General features: G+C 52.9%; 1 long non-coding RNA gene across 2 annotated transcripts in view; it reads right to left on the minus strand.

The window, feature by feature from the left end:
* Positions 1-13,042, minus strand: part of LOC139082247 (uncharacterized) — a 23,188-nt gene extending 10,146 nt beyond the window's left edge. Inside the window, exons 1-3 of one of the 2 annotated variants that reach the window (XR_011538056.1) lie at positions 12,858-13,042; positions 7,022-7,152; positions 774-1,348 (exon numbers count right to left, since the gene is read on the minus strand). This is a non-coding gene — a long non-coding RNA (uncharacterized lncRNA). Of the gene's footprint in view, positions 1-773; positions 1,349-7,021; positions 7,153-12,857 lie in introns of those variants that run through there. The other variant, XR_011538055.1, reaches the window with a different exon arrangement.
* Positions 13,043-14,644: the final 1,602 nt, after the last annotated feature.

Below are 14,644 nucleotides of genomic sequence, written 5' to 3' on the forward strand. Positions count from 1 at the left end.
TTACTTTCTTGTAAATCAAAAGCCTCATTAATAAGAGTTAAGATATATAGAGTATCTAGAAATCCAGGCACTGCTCTGGGAGCCTCACACGGCTTAACTCCTTTCACCGTGGCAATGACCCTGTGCAGGTGTTATTTTTGTGCCATTTTACAGGCAGGATAAGTGACGCACAGATGACTTCCCCAAAAGCACGCAGATAGAAAGTGCCAGAGCTTCAATGTGAACCGGGGTGGTCCAACTCCACAGGTCGGTGGTACCGAGAAGAGAGGATGGCGTTACTGAATTGGAAAATATATTGTTATTTAGGAGAGTTTCTCAGGGGCCATCAAAGCCGCAGCCCTAGCCAGCTCTGCCGTTCTCTGAGAGACGCTTTTCTTTTCTGAGGCCTCCGTTTTCTTTTCCACGAAGTGGGACTAGGAAGGCCCACGGCTGGGTGGTCCTGCAGGGTGTCCACCGCTGCCCGGAGTCCCGAACCCCTGCAGGCAGGAACGCTGGTGCCTGGGCCCTGAGCACTGAGGTGGTGCTGAGCTGGAGTCTGTTTGTTCTCAGGGGAACAACAACCCTGTCTGGAAACGCCGAACCAACCTGTGCTGGGACAAACCTTGAGGCCTGAGACAGAAAGAAATCGGAGCAGGCTTGGAAAAGAAGTAGGGCCCCCGGCGGGTGGCAGACGCTCTGCTGTGCTGACTCTGGGAGCGGGAGGACTTGCAGGTCCAGTTTCTCGACAAGGTGGCGGGAGGACACTCGGATCTGGGGCGTCTGTAAATCTCAGCCGTGCTCGGAGGACAGACGTCTCAGCATGTCCCCACGGGCCTGTGGTTTCTGCTGAGCTGGTGTCCCCCAAAGCTGTGCAATGGTTCAAGTCCTGCCTGTGAAGTGTGGCTGGGAGGATTACGGGTGGCAATGCTCCACGCTTGTCAAAGCTCAGCCCAGAGTCTTCCAGAACCTTCCACAGAGTCATAACAATAAAAAAACAGCACAGGTGGGCTCTCACCTACAAGCATCTCATTCTCACGCAAACCGGAGGAGGCAGGAGCCTCTGTGAACTCACTTTTCAGATGTGAACACTGAGGCACAGAGCGGTTATGAAATCAGCCAAGGTCACAGGTGGGGCTGAGATTTGAACCCAGGCCCCTTGCTCGAGGGCTGTTGACCCTCAGCTCCTCCAGTCTATCCAGGCACTCCATAGCTGGGAGTGATTACCAGGATTATTTGGGGGTTTTGGTCCAAGATAATTCTTTAACTTTAAAGGAGCTTTTATTTTGATCATTGTAGATTCGCATGCAGTTGTCAGGAATAATACAGAGATTCCTGTGCGCTTCACCCGGTCTCCCCCAGTGGTGACACCCTGCATAGTTGTAGTAAAATGTCACAACCAGGATACGACACCAATGCAACCCACCCACGTTATTCACGGAAAATGGGAAAAAGAGATCTGGGGGGCGGGATAGAGACAGACGCTGCCTGCTCCGCCCCAGCCCCTTTGCTCTCCGTCCTGCACCCTTACTTCCTTTATTCCTTTTACTCGACACCATCTGACCTTATAGCTGATGTTTACACTCCCCAGAGAATGGAAGTCCCATGAAGGCGGCGAGCTCTGTCTATCGGATTCCCAGTGCCTAGAATGGTGCCTGATGCCCACAGCTTTAGAGGATATTTTTAAAAGGGTGGAGGAATGTGGGGCCGGCCCGGTGGTGCACCGGTTAAGTTTGCATGTTCCGCTTCTCGGCAGCCTGGGGTTCGCCATTCTGTGGTAGACATCCCATGTATAAAGCAGAGGAAGATGGGAACGGATGTTAGCGCAGAGCCAGTCTTCCTCAGCAAAAAGAGGAGGATTGGCAGCAGTTAGCTCAGGGCTACTCTTCCTCAAAAAAAAAAAAAAAATCTCTAAAATGGGCTGAATGCTCCCCACCTGCAGGGTGTGGTGAGGCTTCACTGATGTCAGGTGTCCAGTACGTGGCGTCCAGTGGGGTCACAGTGTGGTAGGTCAAATTGTGCGTCCTCCCCAAATACCCAAGGAAATTCCCTTTGCACCTCCAGCCTGTGTGGCTGACCATTCTGGAAGCCCCCCTGGCTGCTCTCCGGGCTCTCTGGGGTTTGTAACGGCCTAAGATCTTTCAACAGTTAAGAGCACTGCTAATAAGAGATCTGAGAACAATTTGCAGGAGGCGGCATTTCTGGGGGGTGGCACGGCTCTTAAGCACCACGCATGAAGTCTCGGTTAATTCTGCTGACTTGAGATAATAAACAGCTTAACGCCCTCTATTGTTCTGGGGCCTCAGCCTCGGAACCCCGCTAGGATTCAGGAGAAGCGTGGGCATTTGGCCTCCACTACCAGGGGAGGTGCCCTGCCAACAGCAGGGCCGCTTAGCACCAGATCTACAACCCGGTCTCCTGACCCACAAAACCAGAGCTGTCCACACCCCACACCCGCTTCCGGGATGACGAATCTCCACGGGGGCCCAAGTAACGTGGAGACGGCGGCCGTGCTCTTCCTGTGTGGCCATTTTAGCTCACAACGGGCGGGACTGAGAAACAAACCTGTGTTCATTTCAACCGTAAAATAAGTATCACGTCACGTTTATTATAAAACAAAACATTCGTTCAGGGAAACGTTCAGGGAATAATTTATTAATTAGCTATAGCCCTGCCATCCTGGGATTAACTGCTTTATGTTAATAAGTTTTGCTATGTTTTATTTTTTTTCCTCTCACTCTCTCTCCTCTCTGTCTCTTACTCTATAACACAGTTTGAATTATATGATTTTAGAACCTGTTTTTCTCGTTACTATTTTATCATGAAATGTTTCCATTTCTTGAACATTATTTGGAAACATATATATTTTAAAAGTGAAACATCAAATTCTGTTCTGGAAGAAGAAGGCGGAGTCCAGAGAGGAAGATGATCCAGCCAGGGAAGAGGAAAGCCGGGACAAAAGGCAGTGAGGACAGACTGTTAATGCCTGCCTTGTAGCCCGTCCTATATTAATTTCCCCACCCCCTACTGATGGCACTTAGCTTCTTCCTGAATATGCACCTTTATAAGTTAGCGAATGTAAATCCTTAGACATCAATCCACGTGGACCTGCCTGTTTATTTCCTTCAATAAGTTCCCAGTGGGGGAGTTACACATCAAAGGGTGTGGACACGTCTAAGCTCCCGGTGTATACACTAACCAGTCACCCCGTAGAAGGGTTGTAAATTCATTTACCCCTCTATCTGCAGAGTACGCGAACGCCTGGCCTGCTCTGACTTAGCCAACACCGAGAATTAAGACCTTTAACTTTTTTTTCCGCCCTCAATTTAAGGAGCAAGGATTCCGGGTAATCAGTTTAGTTCTGAAACACCTGACTTCACTTCTTAACACCTTCATCCTGAGCTGGTCTCGGAAGGGAGCTGTAAATCCATGAGCTAGGAGGCCGTGGGAGACCAAGGGCCGGCTGTGTGTGGACAGGGAGAACCTGGAGCCCTTTCTGTAGAAAGCACCCCATTCCCTCTGGAGAGCTCAGGAGTGGGGGCTGGGACTCCCCTCTGGGCAGTTATCCATCTTGGCCGCCTGTGGGGAATTTGCTGCAGAGGCCGAATGGGGGAACTGGGAGCAGCAGGAAAGGGCAGGGAGACTTCTGATGTGACTTGTAGGAGAGGAAAATGGCTTGTAAACTCTCCCCCTGTGGTTGAAAGAGACTTGAGATAAGGAGCCTGCCCCTTTTAAGGAGCAAATGGTTCTGTCGAGAACCTTCTGGAGCCTGGAGACTCAGCCCGCAGTGCCCACCCACCCTGTGGTGGGGGCGGGGGGCTGCGGCTTCCGTGGGTTGGACATCTGTGAAGCTGGGGGTGGCTTGCTCCAGCCGGAGCCCCAGCGCCTGACCGCTCTGCCTGTCACTCAGTGTTTCTTGGCCCGGGTGACATGGAGCATCGAGAAGAAGGGACCTGGGCTCTGCAGAGCCGTCCTGCCCCACATCACATAGAAAATGCACAATTCCAAAGTCAGTTACTTAACCCATGGCCCTGGTTGTCTGGCTTTCTGCTCATCCAGGCTTATTTTGACCTTTTTTATAGTGAGGTGAAATTGACATACCATAAAATGAACCATTGAAAGTGGACGGATCGGTGCCACTTAGAACATTCACAACGTTGTGCCGTCACCACCCCTAATTCCAAAACATTTTTATCACTCCAAAAAGAGATCCCGAACCCATTGATTGTCATTTCTCTTCCTTTCCCCTCAGCCTCTGGGAACCGCTAATGTAATTTCTGTCTCTATAGATCTGCCCGTTCTGGACATTTCATGTAAATGGATTTATGCAATACGTAATCCTTTTGTGTCTGGCTTCTTTCATCAGCACAATCTTCTCAAGTTTCATCCATTTTGTAGCATGCGTCAGCACTCCCTTCCTTTTCCTGGCTGAGTAATATTTCATTGTATGGACAGACCACATTTTCTTTGTTCATTCATCTGTCCATGGACTCTTGGGTTGTTTCTACTTTTTGGCTGTTGTGAATAATGCTGCCATGAACATTTCGTGTATGAGATTTTGCCTATGCACCTGTTTTCACTTTTGGGGCTATATACCCAGGAGTGGAGTTGCTAAGTCTTATGGTGACACTGCGTTTCACTTTCTGAGAAGGTGCTGACGGTTGTCCCGCGTACCTGCACCATTTTACATTCCAAACAGCAAGGCAGGAGGTCTCCAATTTCTCTAGCTCAGGCTTATTTTAAGAGCATCTTTCCAGAGATGATGTCCTACCTCCTTGATCTACAAAACCATCCTCGCGTGCGGACAATGGTGCCTCACGCATGTGCCTGGCATTGCACATAAGACTCTTGACAGACCGCGGTCCCCTGTCACCATTTCCTGGCTATCACTCCACTTCTCCTGCCTCAGTTTCCTCCTTTAGAAAACGGGGCAACTACATCCTAGTTGAAGGCTGTTCTTGGGCTGGGTCAGGGCACATGTCGATACCTAACAGAAGTCCCCCCCCGGAAAGTACATGGGGGAGCCGTAAGACACATCCTGATTTGGGGACCCCTAAGGTTGTGTTCATTTCTCTACACTGTGTTGCTGTAAATAATGTAAATGTACTATCAGCTCCATCTCTAAGACTGAAAAGAATAACAAAATCTGTTTCTAATGCGGAAAAAAAATGCCAAAAGCTGGGGATTTGAACCAGGTTGGTTCTGACGTCGCCTCTGGTGGAGAGGGTAGTGTGCAGAGGGGCAGCCCCCGCCCCGAATGGATGGCGTCCAGGAGGGACCTGACACGGCCCCCTCTGTGGCCTGGCGGGTTCTGCACACAAGCCTTCAGGGGCTGAATAAATGCTGTAATTTACTGAGGAGAGGCCTTTCAGGGCCACCTCCGGCACTGAGGTCTGAGGACTTAGGGGACAAAACCAGCATCCATCTTCTGCCGTGACACGTTCCTGTCAACAGTTACCCTGATGGAAATGGGACTCAGCAGGACGGCATGGTGGCTCCCCTGCTGTCTGGAGCCCTGCTTGCGCGGGCGGGGCAGGAGAGGGGGCCGCAGGGCAGCGATGCCCACAGGTCAGAGCCAGACGTGCCCTGGAAGCCCAGCCTCCCGCAAGGACTCCAGGGCTGGGTGCACCGCAGAGCCTGGCGGGGCCAGGTGTGGGACACATGGAGCCCCCAAAGGGAGACCAGGCAGGTGGACTACCCGAGGAGGACAGGGACGCGCCCTGACCATGGACAGAGGTCTCGTTCTAGACTTCGCTAGAACACGCTGAGATCTCAGGCAAGTCTCCTCTCTCTCCATGTGCAGAGATTTCACCTCTAACACGAAGATGGATCATTCTCGCTTTGCGGGCGGTGAGGTCACAGGAAGCAAGGACCACAAGCGCTCACAGAGAAGCCCGCCTTATCTTGCACACGTGGAAAAGGGAGATGTTGAGGCCAGTGTTGTCCCATAGAAACCTAACTCAAGCCTCCTCTGTAATTCAAAATTTCCTAGCAACCTCATTACAAAGGAAGTAAAAGGAAACACGTAGAACTGATTTAAAAAATATTTTAACCCAATGTATCCAAACTATATCACCCTGCAATTAACATAAAATTATTGAGATATTTAATTTTTTTCACCCTGATGATTCAAAATACGGTGGGCATCTTACCCTGACAGCCACCTCAGTTCGGACCAGGCGCATCTCCAGCGCTCAGCAGCCACTTGTGGCTGAGGGACGCCACACTGGGCAGTGCAAGTCTAAGCCATTCCATTTTCAGGCCAAGGAAAGTCCCATCTCTGGGGGCGGGACTTCCTGTTGTGTTCTGCCGCCTTCACTAATGAGGTTTCCCGGCTGGGGCTTCAGCCCAAAGCCTGGGTGTGGCTTCTGGGTAGGATGGCGCCTTAGCAGGCCCCGGGCAACGGCATCCTCCGAGGTGAGAGGGTGCGAAGGTGGAAATCAGTAGGTCCTTGACTTAATCTTTGCTATTTCCATGTCTTTAAAATATTATACATTTGGGGAGGGGTTAATTTAAAAATCTGTTTGTGTGTAAGTAAGATGCGTGAGAAGTTTCGGCACTAAGGATGCTCATGGCAGTGTTACTTAGAAAAGCAGACAAATTTGGAACATCCTAAACGTCCTTCGTTGGGGGCCTGAACTGTTGGGTGGCTGAGAGATCAGCAAAGTGACCACAGAATTGGGCCACATCGAGGTAAGGGGTGACCTTGACAAAGGTGGGTCAGCATCCTGTTGAGGGGGCAGCTAGATTGGAGTGTGTTTAATTAAAATGTGGATTGGGGGGCCGGCCCTGTGGCATAGTGGTTAATTTCATGTGCTCCGCCTTGGAGGTGCAAAATTCTCGTGTTCGGATCCTGGGTGCTGTCCTACACACTACTCATCAAGCCGTGTGGTGATGGCCTACCATATACAAAATAGAGGAGGATTGGCACAGATGTTAGCTCAGTGACAATCTTCCTCACCAAAAAAAAAAAAAAAATGTGGATTGGAACACAAGCTGATCTTGTTCATGTGTTTTAAACAAGAAAATGTGGATGGATACTCACCCAAATGTTAACTGATGGGCCAGCCCCAGTGGCCTAGTGGTTAAGTTCAGTGTGCTCTGCTTTGGCGGCCTGGGTTTGATTCCTGGGCATGGACCTCTGTTAGTGGCCATGCCGTGCTGGCAGCCCACGTGCTAAAAAATAGAGTAAGATTGGCATGGATGTTAGCTTAGGGCGAATCTTCCTCAGCAAAAAAAAAATTAAAAAAAAAATTAACTGGTTCTCTCCGGTGGGTGGAGTATGGGTGGTTTTTGGTTCTTCTTTACTTGTGTGTTTCTAATTTTCATACAACGAACATGTGTTAGTCAAGGAATTAGAACTTTTAACAAATAAAAACAATTTACATTATTGGAATCATAATAATTAACCTCAGTTTTAGGGGTGCCTACAGGGAGAGGAGGCTGAGCAGTCACCCCACAGTTGGGGTGAGAAGGGGGCTCTGATTTCGCTGAAACTCCACGACATTTGGTGCCTCAAATCCCCTTCCAGCCCTCACCTAGAACCACCCTGACTTGCGAGGCCCTCCGTGGGCACCCGCTCTCTGCTGGACCGTAAGCAACTTCAGGGAAGGGAAAACTACTTACTGAGTGTCTACTAAAGGCCTGGCACTGTTCCGTACACAGCCTTGTGTCCATCTTTGTTTTACAGATGAAAACACTGAAGCTCAGAGAGGGGGAGACACCTGCCCGGGAGCACTCAGCCTCGGAGGTGGCAGGTGAATAATAATGATAACACTAAGCCCACAGGGGGCCGGCTTTGTGACTAATGAGCAGGTAGCTCATTCACGATTGAGGTCATTCTGCCCTCTTGACAGCCCTAGAGACAGACGCACTCTTATCAACCCCAGCTTGCAGAGGAGGAAACGGAGCACAGCAAGAGTGAGCTTTGCCTGGGCCCATGCTCCTAGTAAACGACGCTGCCTGGGTTATGAAGCCAGACAGTCCAGCACTAGACCACGAGCCCCTCAGACCACACGGACCACGGGCTCCTTCCTCCACACCACACGGACCACGGGCTCCTTCCTCTATGCCACATCGACCACGGGCTCCTTCCTCCACACCACACGGACCACGGGCTCCTTCCTCCACACCACACGGACCACGGGCTCCTTCCTCCACGCCACACGGACCACGGGCTCCTTCCTCTACGCCACACGGACCACGGGCTCCTTCCTCCACGCCACACGGACCACGGGCTCCTTCCTCCACACCACACGGACCACGGGCTCCTTCCTCCACGCCACACGGACCACGGGCTCCTTCCTCCACGCCACACGGACCACGGGCTCCTTCCTCCACGCCACACGGACCACGGGCTCCTTCCTCCACGCCACACGGACCACGGGCTCCTTCCTCCACGCCACACGGACCACGGGCTCCTTCCTCCACGCCACACGGACCACGGGCTCCTTCCTCCACACCACACGGACCACGGGCTCCTTCCTCCACACCACATGAGCCACAGGCTCCTTTTCCTACTTGACATTGCTGGCTCCTTGCAGGGTGGACCCCGTCCAAAACTTTGACTTTTCTGTGCCTTCCCATGGGTCCCAGCATGGTGGGCTCCCAGAAAATACCCTGTGGCTATTGGTGTTGGACTGCCCAGCCCCCCTCAGCCCCACTGACCTACCGCAGGAAGACCAGGTGTGTGCTTGCAGTGCTGGGCTGCTGGCTCTGAACAGAATCAGACAAGCCTTAGGATCACAAATGGCGGAACCGTTAAAGGAGAAGTGTGAACAGCAAAGAAAATAAACACACGTGTGGGCTGGGCCTGCGGGAGTGTGTGAGCATCTGAGTGAGGGGTGCGGGGGTTGGGGACAGGCGGCTGTTTCATCTCGGCCAAGCCTCACGCTGATCCTCGCTCTTAGCAGGAAGCCCAAATGAGGAGCCAGGAAAGGACCCCAGGGAAGCCGTGTGCCTGGGACTTGTGCCTCTCATTCAGTCGTTCTTGTACCCAGGCCTCATTCATTCACGGGCATCTGCAGAAGCCCTGAGATGGTCAGGCGGTGGCCTAGCAGCGGAACCTGGTTAACAGGAGGGTTAGGACAGCTAACACTGACAAGGCCGCCGGGAGCCGGGCAGCGCTTGAAGAATTTCGTCTAAATTAACTCCCTCCACCTCCCCCGGACCCGCGCCATCAGCCCCCAGCGCGCTCCCGCATTTCACAGAGGACCGCCCAGGCGCACGGTGCGGTGCGTGGGCTGAGCTCCTCCTCCAGCGGCACAGAGCGATGGCGAATGTTCCCTGGCAACGCCCACTCAGCGTGGGTTGGTGAGGAGAAGCAGCTCCCGTGGAAGAGGTCCCTTCATCTTAGGGGTAGAGCTGGGGAGATCCAACACGTGCTGACGTCTGGGCCCCCCGGACACGCTGATGCCATTGGTGATTCTCATGGGCAGCCTGGGTTGAAAGGCTGGGCCCTAACTCATCCCCTCTCAAAGGGAGGTCCCCATACCCGTGGACAGGTGTCCCCCAGGAGCCTGTCGGGAGGGCCTGCACTGTCGCCATCTTGAACTGCGCGATTATTGAGACCCAGGGGCCCCGACTTTCCATTTGGCCCCGGGCCCACCCATTACGGCCGGTTCTCCCTCCCGCAGGCCAGGCTACCGGCTCGGGCCTTCGGAGGTTGTGGGATACGGATCAATGCTGGGAACCGCTCAGGGTATATGACACGAGGTAATCCGTCCAAACGAGGAAACACAGGGCGGAGGATGGAAACCTGTGCGGCGCGACCCCAGGCCGGCGCAGCACCGCGCAGGGCGGGGAATGGCAGGCTGGGGCGCGGACCGCGAGCCCGGGAGCCTCGTCCCAGGCCTGGTGACGGTCCTCGCCAGCGCTGTTTCGGAAGACCGGCGCTGTGTGCCGCCCCTCGAGGGCCTCTGACTCTTCTCTTTGCCTTTCGCCACCAGACATCCCCTCTCCTTCCTCTGCTCTGTCAGGCTCCTCCTTACATGTAACCATCGGTAGGGGGTTGATAGGTGGCCCCCGAAAGACATGTCCACATCCTAACCCCAGAACCGGCGAAGGTGACCTTATTTGGGCACAGGGTCTTTGCAGATGTAATTAGGTTAAGAATCTCCCGATGAGACCATCCTGGATTACCTGGGTGGGTCCTGCATCCAGTGACCGCTGCCCTTATAAGAGACGCAAGAGAGAGGAGAGGAGAGACCATGCGGAGATGGAGGGATGCAGCCACAAGCCCGGAAACGCCTGGAGCCCCCAGGAGCTGGAAGAGGCAGGAAGCACCCTCCCTCAGAGCATGAGCGCACAGCCCTGCCCACAGCTTGATTTCAGACTTCCAGCCTCCCGAGCTGGGAGGGAAGACATTCGTGTTATTTTAATCCACCTGGTTTGTGGTCGTTGTTTCTGGCGGCCCCAGGAAACTAATGCACCATCCAACTTTCTCACCATTTTACATTTTGAAAACCTGACCGTGGGCTGTCCCTGCTCGACTGTAAGGAGGGCAGGGATGTGTGTGTGGTGTTCACAGATGTATCCCCATGGCCTAGAACAGGGGAAACTCTAGCTCCCGGCCCAGGGAGAACATTGCTTCGGTTCTCTGAGCCCCGATCCTCAGAGCCGTCTGTGGAGTGGCAGTCTGCAGAGCCCTGGGCACTACCGACCAGGAGCCAGCCCCTCGGGGTGTGCTGGGGTTGCAGATGCACAGTTCCGAACAGGATTGAAGCCACTCCAACCTCCCCCTCCCCGCCCTGGGGGATGCCAGGGAATTTCATGTGGCTGCCCTTTGGTCTATGGAGCTCCGGTCCCTGGTCCCTCTCCCTGGTGCTCTGCATTGTTACCATGAGTCTTTCTGTCACCCTGCCCCTGATGTCACAGGGCCTCGGCAGCAGGCAGCCCAATGTCTCCTGTGAGGGGCCACTCCTCTGAGCCTCACCTGGAGCTGCTCACCCCAGCTGCAGGCTTCCAAAGATCTCCCCTTCCCTTCGGTGCAGCGTGCTGGCCTCAGGGGCGCCCGGGATGTGCCGGGCGAGGGGTGACGGAAGCAGATGTTCATGCCGCTCATCTTTGTCTTCACTCGGATCATCCCAATGGACAGACGGTTTCTATGCTGACTATCTTCCGTGTGGCCCTCCACATTCGCTCCCGCCTTCTCTGCCCTCTCCCTGGCCCTGGGGGATGTCTGCATGGACTCTGCCTTCCCAGCCCCTGGCCTCGGCTTCTGGCTGGAGCTGGCCGGTGAGGGCTCAGTGGATCGCAAGAGAAAGTGAGGGAGGAAGGGTGGGGTCTTCTCTGCTCCCTGCCCACTGGGCCACGTACTTGGTGGTATCCTCCTACCTGAGGCCACAGCTCCCGTTGGGGCCCTCTCCACGCAGACACCCTACCTTGCTTCCTGTCGCCTCTGCGTCCCCTCATCCCTGGAGCTCCCCTCTGCTGCCTGCCCGTGGTCCTGCACGGTCCCTCGTCCGGGTCCATAAACCTTGCCCACACCTCACGAATGTTGCCTTTGCTAAAACCCCTTCAGTGTGAAACCCACTTTGAGTGGCCCCATTTATTTCCAGTCCAGCAGGCCCAGGACTGAGCCTGCATCCCTCATCACGGCTGTTAGCCGCTGCCCCCGCACCGAACGCCTGACAGGAGGCTGGGGCTCCACGGACGCCGCCTCGGAGTCCAGCACGGAAGACCCCCCCGGAACACGAGCTCCGGGAGGCCAGGGACTTTGTTTTGTTTTAACTGAAATTTGCGTTGAGATCATTGTCGACTCGCATGTAGCTGTCAGAATTAGGCCAGAGAGACGCAGCCCGCTCCTCGTGCAGTGTCCCCCAGTGGGGACGTTTTGCAAAACTATAGTACCACGTTACAACTGGATATTGTTGGCATAATCCACCCGTTTTACTCAGATTTCTCCAGTCTACTCGTGGTCGTTTGTGTGTGTCTGTGTGTTTCTATGCACTTTTCTCACCCATGTAGGTTCACGTGTCCACCGCAGTCATGGTACAGAGCATTTCCATCACCACAAGGATGTTTTTCATCTAATTTCTTCAGGTTTTTAAATCTGATTTCTTCAAGAATCTTCTAAAATCTGATTTCCTCACTGCTTTCTTCCCGCTGCCCAGAACTGCGCCTGGCCCACAGCAGAGACTCAAAGCGCATTTACAGGCTGCATGTCGGGTGCATTTCATCCCCACAACACCCCCATCTGCGGACACGGAAGCCGGCGCTCAGAGGCATCCCTTGGGCGCCCAGGCTGAGGGCACACGTGGATGCCTCCGGCTCTGTCGGACTGTGATCTGGGCCCTGTCTGCTCTCCCCGCTGCTTTCCATGGCTTGGCGTTGTTGGAATCTAAATACAAGAGGTTCTGTGCATCCCTGTGCTGCTTCAGCCTCTTTCTCCGTCCGTCTGCCACGGCCTGAACACGTCCTTTCTCTGCTGACTCTGCGGTCCAGCATGTTCGTGCTCCCTGCAGCTGTGCTGGGCGGGTGTCCTCTGTGCTCGTCCAAGGCTGATAAAAGCGCTGGGCAGGACGCAGCGGAGCCAGGAGCCTGGACGGCCTGATAACTGGCTTCGCTTTGATGTTTTTCAAATTCAGAGCGGACCCAGGCCCCCTCGGCCAGCGTTGCACACTTGTTTATTTTTGTCGCTGTGTAGGCCTTTGCCATTTCCCCTTCCCAAGTGGGACAGCCATCATTATTGCTGTCATTACCCTATTGGCAACGTTGCTAAGTGTGCTGTCCCGCTTCATCCGATCCCTCCCTCCAAACGCCCAAGGAAGACCACCCACGACTCAGACTTTCCCTCCGTTTAATTTTAGTCTCAGGATGTAAGTTTGCAATTTCAACACAATTAAAAAAAACAACAACAAAACGTGGTCGGGCTTTCCTACCTCAGTCCTGCGGACCATCCCTCCCTGATGGCAGGTTCGGGAGTTGCCTGAGTGTCCCCAAGAACCATTTCCAAGGCGGGGAGGGCTACGGAACGGTTTTGCAAGAAGACACACAGTGCTCTCCTTCTAAGTTACGTTCCAAATGAGTCAGATCAGAAAGACAGCTCGGCCGTGTTCTTCTCATAAATCCCAATAAACGACTCAGAGGGCGCTGGAAATGCAGGGCACTGGGAAAACCACATGATTTCCTCTGAAAACACAGACACGTTACTGGAGGGGAATGTTCTAGATGTTAAGGACACACCTGCAAAGACCCTCGCAATTATTATAAGTCCCCCCTGCAATGTTCCCCCGTACGTTGCCTCCCTGTACGTAATGTTCGTGTTTTTCTTTTTTTTCTTTCTTACCTGTTCTTTTTTCTTCTGGATTTTATAAGTCCAAGTCTAAAATACACAGGTAGTACGTGTGCGTACACATGCACACACACACGCACGCTCAAGCACACGCTCCCTGTATATTTCCCTCCCCCTCGGCTTCCAGCATTTTCCCTTTCTCGGTCTTTTGGAAAATATTGCAACAGGGTTTGACCGTAATGAGATTCAAGTGGGTGATTTGGCCCGGGAATCTCTGCTGGCTTCCATGACCCACTTCAGTTTCTTCTTTCTTCATCGTGCTCTCCCTCCCTCCTTTTATAGCTTTTTTTCCTTCCTTCAGGGCAGCAATAAATGCTTTTTCAGTGATGTTATTTTCCAGTCTACCTTCAATGAGGACATTGGGAGAAAGGAGTAAGCCTGTGTGTCAATCCCTTACGTTCACAATTTGGAAAAAAATGATCTAGTGAAGAAAAGGCAGCAGAAATGAATTTAAACCTATAATATGATGCTCTATCCCATTTAAATTGAAGGCAATATAAATTCCAACCACAATTAGACTGTCTCACCAGGATCTCAGGGTTGCTCTGTGTGGCCATGCATGCTGCGCACTGCACAACCCCGGGGGGCGCCGCACATGGACAGCAGCACCGTGCGGTGGATTGGATTAGTGATCAGTGCGTGTGCTGGAGTGGGTGTGCGCATCAGGTGCTCTCACGCATCGCTGGCTGGGGTGGGATTCTGCGAAACCCCTTCGGAAAGACATCTGACAATTAGTGTCAAAATTAAAAATGCACTTGCCCTTGGACTCTGCAGTGCCGCTTTGGGAAGTTCCTCCCACAGTGGTCGTATACAGGTTCTCTCCGAAGTAAGCGCAGGTTTATTTATTTATTACAGCACTGTTTGCAGTAGCAAAAGTTTGGAGGCGCGCTAGCAGCTTGTTTGTAGGGGATGAATTGAATAAATGGTGGAACATCCGTGAAATGGAAAGCGATGCAGTCTTAAAAGTCAAGAGGCAGGTCTGAAGCCTGCACGTGGAGCACCCTCTGTGATGTATCGCTAAGGGAGATGTGGAGAGGACGTCTGCCAGCTACTTCCCCTCATGAGCTGGGTGATGTTGGCAAGATATTGAACCTCTCTGGGCCTCACTTTCCTTATCTGTAAAATGGGGATCATGATAGCTCCCACCCTGTAGGGCTGTTGAAGAGACTTCATGAATCAATGAAGGTAAACATTTAGGACAGTGCTTGGCATGTAGCAAGGGCTACATAGTCATTACTTATTATTATTATTTATCATCATCGTCATTGAAAAGAAAGCAAGTTTGTGCTGATATAGGCACAGAAAATCCCCGAAGGATATGCCAGAAGCACAGGTACCGAGGATGGCTGTTGCTAAGGAGACTGGAGGACTAAA

This window comes from Equus przewalskii, chromosome 3 (assembly GCF_037783145.1).
Source record: "Equus przewalskii isolate Varuska chromosome 3, EquPr2, whole genome shotgun sequence".
In the NCBI taxonomy this organism is placed as follows: Eukaryota; Metazoa; Chordata; class Mammalia; order Perissodactyla; family Equidae; genus Equus; species Equus przewalskii.